Genomic DNA, 9,391 nt, shown 5'->3' with positions numbered 1-9,391 from the left:
GAATACATCAGATCCCTCTGTCTCATTATTTTGTGTTCTGCCAGAACTCTAAACCTTTCTAGATGCTTTAGGGAATTCAGTGTGCCTCACATAATTTTACTATTACTCATCTTCGGCTCTTCTGCTTCAGCCATCTGGTACCAGCATACTGAATGAGAGTGTGGATCATTTGCCCAGGTGTTATTTTCAAGTGGTCCTCCAAGCTGCAGGTGTCTGAGGTGCCAAATGAAAAGGCATTCATCATTGCCCAGAAATGGGAGGAGTCTCTCTCCTCGTCTTGTACCATAGGGTCACCCACACCCTGAAGCAAAACATGTTACCTAAACTCTAGGCTACCCACCCACTCAGCCTCCATCTCCAATCATGACAACTTACATAGCTCTTTTCTCTGCTGGGCTCAGTGCTAGTCACTAGAACTCAGTAGACAATAAATGCCATGGTTTGGGTTTTTTTGCTTTTTACAGATTTCAGATGTTGAATGAAGGTATGTCCTCTCCAGACTCTAGTGCTCTAGTGAATCTACTCAAGCAAATAGATGACTTGGGCCTCACCATTCTCATCAGACACTATAAACATCTGAATCTCTGTTTAACCTTAGCTACCAAAAATAAACAAATAAATGAAAGGGCAGAGGCAGTCTTATCCTACCTGGATATCTGGAGATACATGAGTATATGAAGATACGTATGTACATAAATATAAATACACCCTCTCATATTTGCTACATCTGGCTCAATGTTACTGAAAATACAGAATAAGTTGGGAGATGAGAGGTAATCCTAGACTGTCTTGCAATGATCATATTCCTCATGCTTTCAAGTGAAGATGAGTGCACCGCAGGTAATGGACATCTGGGTACCAAAATGCAATAGTATGACTTAGAGGCATCTTTCATCACAATAGGGATAGATGTGATTCATAAGTGTGAGTGACAGTATTTCATTATATGAATTAATCATAGTCATTCCCCCCAATGATGAACATTTCAACTGTTTCTATATTTTACTATAATAAAAATAAATATAAGTAATGACAATAGCTATTTTTAAACATTGGGTCATTTTCCTCAGTGTAGGTAATTACAGGCAGGACAGCTGTTTTAAAGATGAGGGAGGGAGGTGGGAGGGAGGTTCAGGATGGGGAACAAGTGTATACCCGTGGCGGATTCATGTTGATGTATGGCAAAACCAATACAATATTGTAAAGTAATTAACTTTCAATTAAAATAAATAAAATTATATTAAAAAAATAAAATAAAAAATAAATAAATAATTTAAAGATTATGTATGAATATAATTACACTTAGACACATATTGTTGGGCTTCCCAGGTGGCGCTAGTGGTAAGGAACTTGCCTGCCAATGCAGGAGACATAAGAGATATAGGTTCGATCCCTGGGTCAGGAAGATTCCCTGGAAGAAGGCATGGCAACCCACTCCAGTATTCTTCCCTGGAGAATCTCATAGACAGAGGAGCCAGGCAGGCTATAGTCCACAGGGTCACAAAGAGTGGGACCCAACTGAAGTGACTTAGCCTGCATGCACATATACAGATAGCTAAGCTACTTTGTCCTTATTTTTATTTATATTTCAATGTAACAAACTTTCAAAAATAGGGTTAATATTCTTTTCTTGAGATATAGACTCATTATCTCAACATCATTTTGCAAGATAATCACTAACTATACTTTTCGAGAATATTACAAATATTCAAACTTTAAACATTATTGAAACTTTTAGAATGAAATGAACTTTGTCTTTAACCTTATGAAAAAAAAATAAAGCCATTTTAAGAAGATCATTGAAATCTGGATTAAAATATCAATATTTCTACTGTCAAATAGAGTTTTAATCTAATAAAATATCATGGACTTAATTTGCAACTTGCCCTTTTTCATTTGAAGATGCTTTATTTTCATTTGTCCCTTCAGCCTAGTACGGTCACTGGCTACATGGCCATGACCATGTGGCTTTGCTGCCCTCTAGCATAGTATAAAATGCTGCCATTGGTATTATGAAGTAAATATACCTTTGTGTATATGCAAACATACAAAATGCAATTTATGTGCATTTTGATGTGCATCTTAACCTAGTTAAAATCATGTTGCTCCACTAGGACTAGAGTCATGAAGTTAATGCTCTGGGCAGTGACAAAGGGGCCGAGGACTGCACAGCACAGAACTCCAAACCCCTGCCTGTCAGGCCTGTGCCATTAACCCTCTGGCTAAGTGAAGTCCCAACTAAAGAAAGCTTCCGAATCAAGGCAGGGAATCCAACTTTCACGCCCAGGAAAATTAACTGTTAGTGCTACTCAGCTTGCAAATGTGACAATAATGACTTGTTCATGCAATGTACTTTATGCACTTGTAAAATGCATCAATTTTCCAGCTCTCACCTTCATGAAGTATATAGGGCAGTTATTGTTTTGTGCTTTTAGTAATTCTCACATCTCTCACTTACTCTTTTCAGTCTCTTTGTCAAATTCTCTAATTCTTTGCTGCCCAGTCTGTCTCATCAATATTCACATCTGTAAGAAGTCAGTTCAGCAAAACACTTACTCTATGGGGTTTCTATTAATCGTAAATTGTAAGACATGATCCCAAAGCAGAAGGAGTCACAGCCCAACAGAAGGTGGACAATCGAGCCTGTGATAAAAGTGTGTGAACAGTGTGTTTCAGTGGCGCTTCTTTCATGAGCCATAGAGCCTCAAGTCTCTACTCCTGAGGAGATAACATCTGAGCCAAATCCTTACGAGGGAGATAGAGTTTGCTGGTTTCTGAGCCATAACAAACAGTAGTTGTCATGGCAAGAAAAGATGCAACAGGAGTAAGGGAGTCCAAGCATTCTGATAGCAATGTGAAGTGTGAGACCTGAGAGACAAAACGAGGCTGGTGTTTACTTTGGTTCAAGGCCTCTGAGGGGTGTGTGTGATGAGGAAGGTTTCTAAGCCATGAGTGCCACGTTGCTTGCATTTTAAGCAGATCGTGTGCGCAGTCGTTATGGACAACAAAATGGAGCATAAAACCTTCGTGCAGATGAACCACTGCAATCAGATCATCGTAAAAGTGAAACCTAGATGTTATAAGAATCCAAGCAAGGGCTGTGGCAGCAGAGCCAGACATCAGGGGTCAATGCGAGAAGTGTTTAGAAGGTAAATACAAAAAGACTAAATTAGATGGTATCAGGGAGACAACAGAAAGAGGGTATGTGAGGGAGCTATAAACACATTGAAAATAAAACTCAGAAAGTCTGCGATCCTCCCACTTTCGCAATGCCAGCAGCAGGAAATACACTGGACTATAAATGAAGCTGCCAACCAGATATTTAAATACATCACAGGTACCTTACCTTCAAAATATCCAATAAACCCTTCAAATGTTCTTTCTCTTACTTCTCTGTCCTGGCTGAGGGACTTCCATTTTCTCTTTATAAACATTAAAATCTCAGGTCTCTTAATTGTTTTTACTAGCAGAATAAGAGAATGGAAATAATCAAGGCCTAGGATTTTAACTTTAATTCAGCACCAAGTCCCACAGACTCTATCTCTTAAATATGTCTTGACTTTATCTTCTTAGAGCGGCTTCCAGTCTCAGAGCCTTAGTTCAAACTACTCAGACTACAACTGTTTGCTAATTTGTCTTCTTGCCTACATTCATCCCTTCTAGTAAATCCTTCAAATTGTTGTCAGACAGTTATCTCTAAAATTTAACTAGGACTTGTTGTCACACTTGTGTTAAAACTCTTGAATCTCTTCCTAATACTCATACATCTAAAACATTGTGTTTTCATCCCAAAACCTAATGAGTTCAAACTCTTTAAAATGGCTAGTAAGATCCTTGGTAGTCTTAACTACAGTGTGAATCTGCAGTCTCAGACTCCTCTGAAATTGGTGAATCACACACAAAAAAATCCAAATTACCGGCCACGCTCCGCAGTGAATATGCTGCTCATTTTGTCCCTTCAGTCCTCCTCCATCCTTTGAATTTGTGATGAGCTCCCAATGCCATTCTCTGTTTAGCTGAAGCATTATTTTTCTGTGATACACTCTTCTCATCACTCTGTGATATTCTCTTCTCATGTGACACAGAACACATTCAATCATATGCTCTGTAGCATTCTTCAGACCCCCTTATTGCACATTCACCAGAGCAGGTTGCAATGATTGTTTTACATATATTCCTGCTAGATGATGAACTCCCTCCAGTAAGAACCATGTCTTCGTCTTTGAAGCAGCATCTCCTAGAAGAGGGGACTGTCTCACACATAACACTTAGAAACTCTTATTAGTTGAATGAGTGATCACACGGCTAACAACTGTATATACAGTGGATCTTGATGTGATTTGCAAAACAATATTCAACATACCATTTTGAAGGGGCACCTATATTATTTTGGTTTGTAATGAGCACAGGCATGTGCATGCTAAGTCGCTTCAGTCGTGCCCAACTCTTTGTAACCCCATAGACTGTAACCTACCAGGCTCCTCCTTCTCCAGGCAAGAATACTGGAATGTGTTGCCATGCCCTCCTCCAAGGGATCCTCTCAACCAAGGGATCAAACCCCTGTCTCTTATGTCCCCTGCATTGGCAGGCGGGGTCTTTACCACTAGGGTCACCTGGACACGGTGTTGAACAAATGACCAAAGATTTTATTTCTTTTGAACAATCATTGTGTAAAATCAAACTCCTCTGACAGACTACTTTTATTTCAAAGCATCTGTGAGCTAAGGCATTATAAATGAATTAAGCCTCCATCTAGAGTTTCATCCTCCACAATCCCAGCAAGAAAATACAACTTATAAATGTACATATAGTTTAAATTTCACTCAGTTACCTATTTACATAAACTTCCTTTACAAGAACATCACAAATGAATTTGAGCCACAAAAATATAGATAGTTTTATCCCAAAACCTAGGTCCAACTGCGTGGGATTTTCAAGGTTGTCACTTTCAATAAATGGCCTCTTGTATTTCACCCTTATCTATTTTATATCTTATGTCCTAATGCGGCACAAGTCAAAGAAATAGTAATTAAGCTTGTTCTGATAAGCTATTTGCATAGTGAGCTGTTAATCTGCATATCATCTGAAATAAAAAGAATTTCCATGACTTAAGGGCAGCCATAGAATTTATATTAATAGTCTTAGAAACATGATTATTGATACTTCAGGCAATGCAGATGTCTTAGATTGTTTATATTGAAGTTCTGATGCATAGTTCCACCTGGCCTTATATTTGATCTGTTTCAGCAATAACAAATATACCCACCAATCTTAACATTTGGCTGAATAATCTGAGTTGTAATTTACCCTATTTGGTTCTGTAACATTGTCCTAAGTCATCGCTTTCTCCCTCTGGCATCACAGCAACCTCATTTCTCTCCACATGATATTAATACTTACAGACAGGCATTTGTAGGATTTACAGCTCATTTCCTTTCTATTACCATTTGCCTTGTGTCTTTTTTTCTTAATCTTCACTCATTTTTGTGTATCTTTTCCCATCTGAGGTGCAATTCTAGGATGCTAAGATTTTAAATCTTCCCAACATGCTAATCCAATCTTAAAAAGTCTGTCCTTCTGTTTTTGAAATCCCCACTCAGTGAAGAAGCCATATCAATTATTCTTTCAAATCCTAATTCTTCTTAATCTCTTTTCTTCATCAACTTTATTTCATATTTTTCATTTATGATAGTAAAAACATCTCAGAAAAAAACATTCTTTATTTTGTTTCTTTTTTTCTCTGGATTTTCTGGACTCTTTTTGGTGAATAATAGAGTAGTTTTTCTGTGTCCTTCTCCCAGTGTCAGCCCCATCTTTTCCCCTTCAGTTTTCAGAGTTTCTTATAGCCTACTTGAACTCATTACTTTTAGTAGATCTTCATTTTGGAGGGATAATTCCATGAGAAATTCCAGAATATCTAAGAGACAATGAATACTCATCATATAGATATTAACTAAAATAAAGTAACCACGGGTTTTCTTAATTGCGATCCACAGGAAGAGATATCTGAATAAATATTTGTCAAGTGTAATAAAAATGTGTGATGTGAGAGCTATGAGTTTCAGTTTTATTTGCCAACATAATGAGGACTACAGCCTTCCCTGGTGGCTCAGACGGTAAAGCATCTGTCTACGATGCTGGAGACCCAGGTTCGATCCCTGGGTTGGGAAGACGCCTTGGAGAAGGAAATGGCCATCCACTCCAGTATTATTGCCTAGAAAATCCCATGGACAGAGGAGCCTGGTAGGCTACAGTCCATGGGGTCGCAAAGAGTCAGACACGACTGAGCAACTTCATGTTGAGACTGCCTGCCAGAGGGTTCTGAGGAACTGCTCCCAAGAGGTGGATGGAAGTTAGTACATACATGGCTTTGTTGAAGGAGTACATGCACACAAGCACACAGCTCTGTGGAAGGTTACTGACAGTCACAAGCAATGGACACCTCAGTTAATGACTTCAGAGTTTTCTTAGTAGAAGAAGATGTAAGAACCGAAGTTCGTAAAAAATCTCCTGAAATATTTCTAATTAATTAAGGGCCTGTTTTGCCTCTATTCCCAGAGCACAAAGTGCCTCATTCTGATTTTTTTGCCCTGAATTCCTTTCAAAATGTGTTGTAGGTCAGTGACTGCAGTGCCTAATGACATGATTCTTGTAGAACTGGATAGTGGGCAATATTATCTTATAATATTATTATTCACATGTACATGAAATTGTGTATATAACAAAAAAAACCACTATTGGAATTCAGAATGAAAACTTTAAAAATGTACAATGTTATATGTATTTTTAAATTGACTTTGTAAATACTCCTTAAATTTTCAAGGTTGAAAATATTACACCCTTGACTTTCAAAGGCTTTCTAGTAAAGTGCACATTTTCTGTGAAAGCTGAATCATCTTTTTCACCATCTTTATATAATGTACTGAACTTTACATAACAAATGATGGATTAAGCTCAATTCAATGTCGTACCTAAGATGGTTTTATTCTTAGAAGAACTAATGTTTTCTTCAAGTTTATAGATACCAATGTCTCAGCTTAAATACTTCAATTAATGTCACTTTCAGAGAGTTCTAGGGACTCAGATTTTCCTTGACCACAGTTAAATGTATTTTGAATCTGAATGATTCACTAGATGCTACTTTACCAGGTTTTATGAAGAATTTTTTGAATATTAAGATTCACAGTGAAAAATTTTTATTGACCTTATTACAGGATTTGCCAAAAGCACCTCCGCCTTGACTGTCTCTCTTTTTCTGTAAAAAAGACAAAATAGCTCTTTACAACAAAGTTGTCCTTATCATGAATAGCATACTCCTCAGTCAATTAAATAAGAAGAAAGAGGAAGAAGGAGGAGAAAGCACATTTCTTACAAGCGCATTGATTACTTTTTTGGAGTCTTATTTTATTTAGCATTCAGATTACATTGTTATAGCTAATTCTTCAAACCCTTGAGCAGATTTCTTTTAACTAAAACCAAATGCACTTATTTAGTTTTGCTCAAAATTGTAGAATGGAAATAAATATAAGCTGTAGACACTACGTTTTTAGTAATTAAACACATTTTTGGAGGTGAGGGATGGTAAGTGTGGTGACCAGTCAGTGAATACTAGCCGTAATTACAAAAGAGACTGTTAACTACCCACAAACTAATTTCATAGCGTGTATGACATAAATAAAGATTCTTTGGTTTGTGTTTGGGTCCTCAATCTTGGAGGACAGATATATTGACTTGATCACCTCAGGAATGCTGAATGAGCCTAATTAAACCTGAGGCATACATATTTATCAAAATCTGAATATATGAATGTATAGGAAGAAATATGACTATCAAGTGAGTCAGATATTCATATCAGTAGAGCCATTTTCAGTTTCTCATTTAAGAAAAACCATGAAAAGCCAAATAATTATATTATTTGATAATCCAGAAACTGGCCTGAGACTTGACCCAATAAGTAATGTGATGTTAATGCTTAGCTACCCTGAGGTCTGATAATCTGATTTCTCGACATGCATCAGAGAAATATATCATTAAATATATAAAGAGACTGAATATTTGCATCAGCATTTTAATGTATTCTTACTCTTGGAAAATACTGGGAAAGAATTTGAGAAAATCTCACCATCACCGTTACTACCAACTCTCCTTCTACCCTACCCTGGTTTCTTCATGTGTGTGTTTTAACTCATTTTACTTTAATGGGCCTTTTATTTATACAAAAATTTGTAATATAATACTGCCAAATTTCTTGGAGTTTTCAAAATGGAAATTACTCCACCATAAAGTGTTCTATCCTCTCATACTTGTCTGAACTCTTCTCTCTCTCTCTCTGTATAACTTGATCTCTCACATGTCATAATTGAACTCTCAGACACATGGGGAATCTTGCCTGTATTAATCCTCCAACAATGAAAATATTTTAAAAATAAGACTGGGTCATTATATTGTTAACAATGACACTCTCATGTGTGCTGGAGGTTGTTTAACAACAGAATTAGAAAAGTCTCCTGCTCAAGACTTCTTGCTAGTTGGGAGATTCCCTCATGGGTAAAGCAAGGACTAAGGCTTTCCAGGTGGCGCTAGTGGTAAAGAACCTGCCTGCCAAAGCAGGAGACACAACAGATTTAGGTTTGATCCCTGGTTGGGGAAGATCCCCCGGAAGGAGGAAATGGCAACCCACTCCAGCATTCTTGCCAAGATAATCCCATAGACAGAGGAGCAGAGGAGCCTAGCATTGGGTCACAAAGAGTCAGACACAACTGAGCTGAGCATCTGAGCACAGGCTTTCTCAAGAGTTGGTTCTACAACCAGGACATCTGGACTCTTAAATCAACTCTTACATCGACTCTTATGGGAGCTGCATAAGGATCTCAATCCTTGTGAAGGGAAAGGAATCTTTCTTCTTCTCATTCTGGATAAAGTTACAAGAAAATTTAAGACACATTTTTCTATTCTGGATATTAAGTGATTAAAATTTTACACTGATGATTAAATCAAAAAGTAATATATTTTTTTTATTTTGACTAAATATGTGTTGGGAAGTAGAATAATTAAGGTATATAAATATCCTCAGTGAAGTGAAGTTGCTCAGTCGTGTCTGACTCTTCGCGACCCCATGGATTATAGCCCACCAGGCTCCTCCACCCATGGGATTCTCCAGGCAAGAGTACTGGAGTGGGTTGCCATTTCCTTCTCCAAGGGATCTTCCCGACCCAGGTCTCCCACATTGTAGGCAGATGCTTTACCATCTGAGCCACCAGGGAAGTCCTATAAATATCCTAAGACGAACCAAATTAAACATTTTTAAATGAGAAATATATTTGGCATTAAAATACTTGAAAATTAGTAGAAATCTTTATTCATACTTTCTAATATACGTCAGACTTAAATG

At 37.5% G+C, this 9,391-nt stretch overlaps 1 non-coding gene across 1 annotated transcript; it reads left to right on the top strand.

The window, feature by feature from the left end:
* Nucleotides 1-6,098: 6,098 nt before the first annotated feature.
* Nucleotides 6,099-6,170, top strand: TRNAR-ACG (transfer RNA arginine (anticodon ACG)). Its single transcript has one exon. It is a non-coding gene; the product is annotated as a tRNA-Arg (tRNA).
* Nucleotides 6,171-9,391: the final 3,221 nt, after the last annotated feature.

The sequence above is a fragment of the Bos grunniens genome, chromosome 6 (assembly GCF_055505025.1).
Source record: "Bos grunniens cultivar Pamir isolate PY7600 chromosome 6, Bosgru_T2T1.0, whole genome shotgun sequence".
In the NCBI taxonomy this organism is placed as follows: Eukaryota; Metazoa; Chordata; class Mammalia; order Artiodactyla; family Bovidae; genus Bos; species Bos grunniens.
Note: the sequence above shows the minus strand (reverse complement) of the source record. Positions and strands in the feature narration are given on the sequence as shown.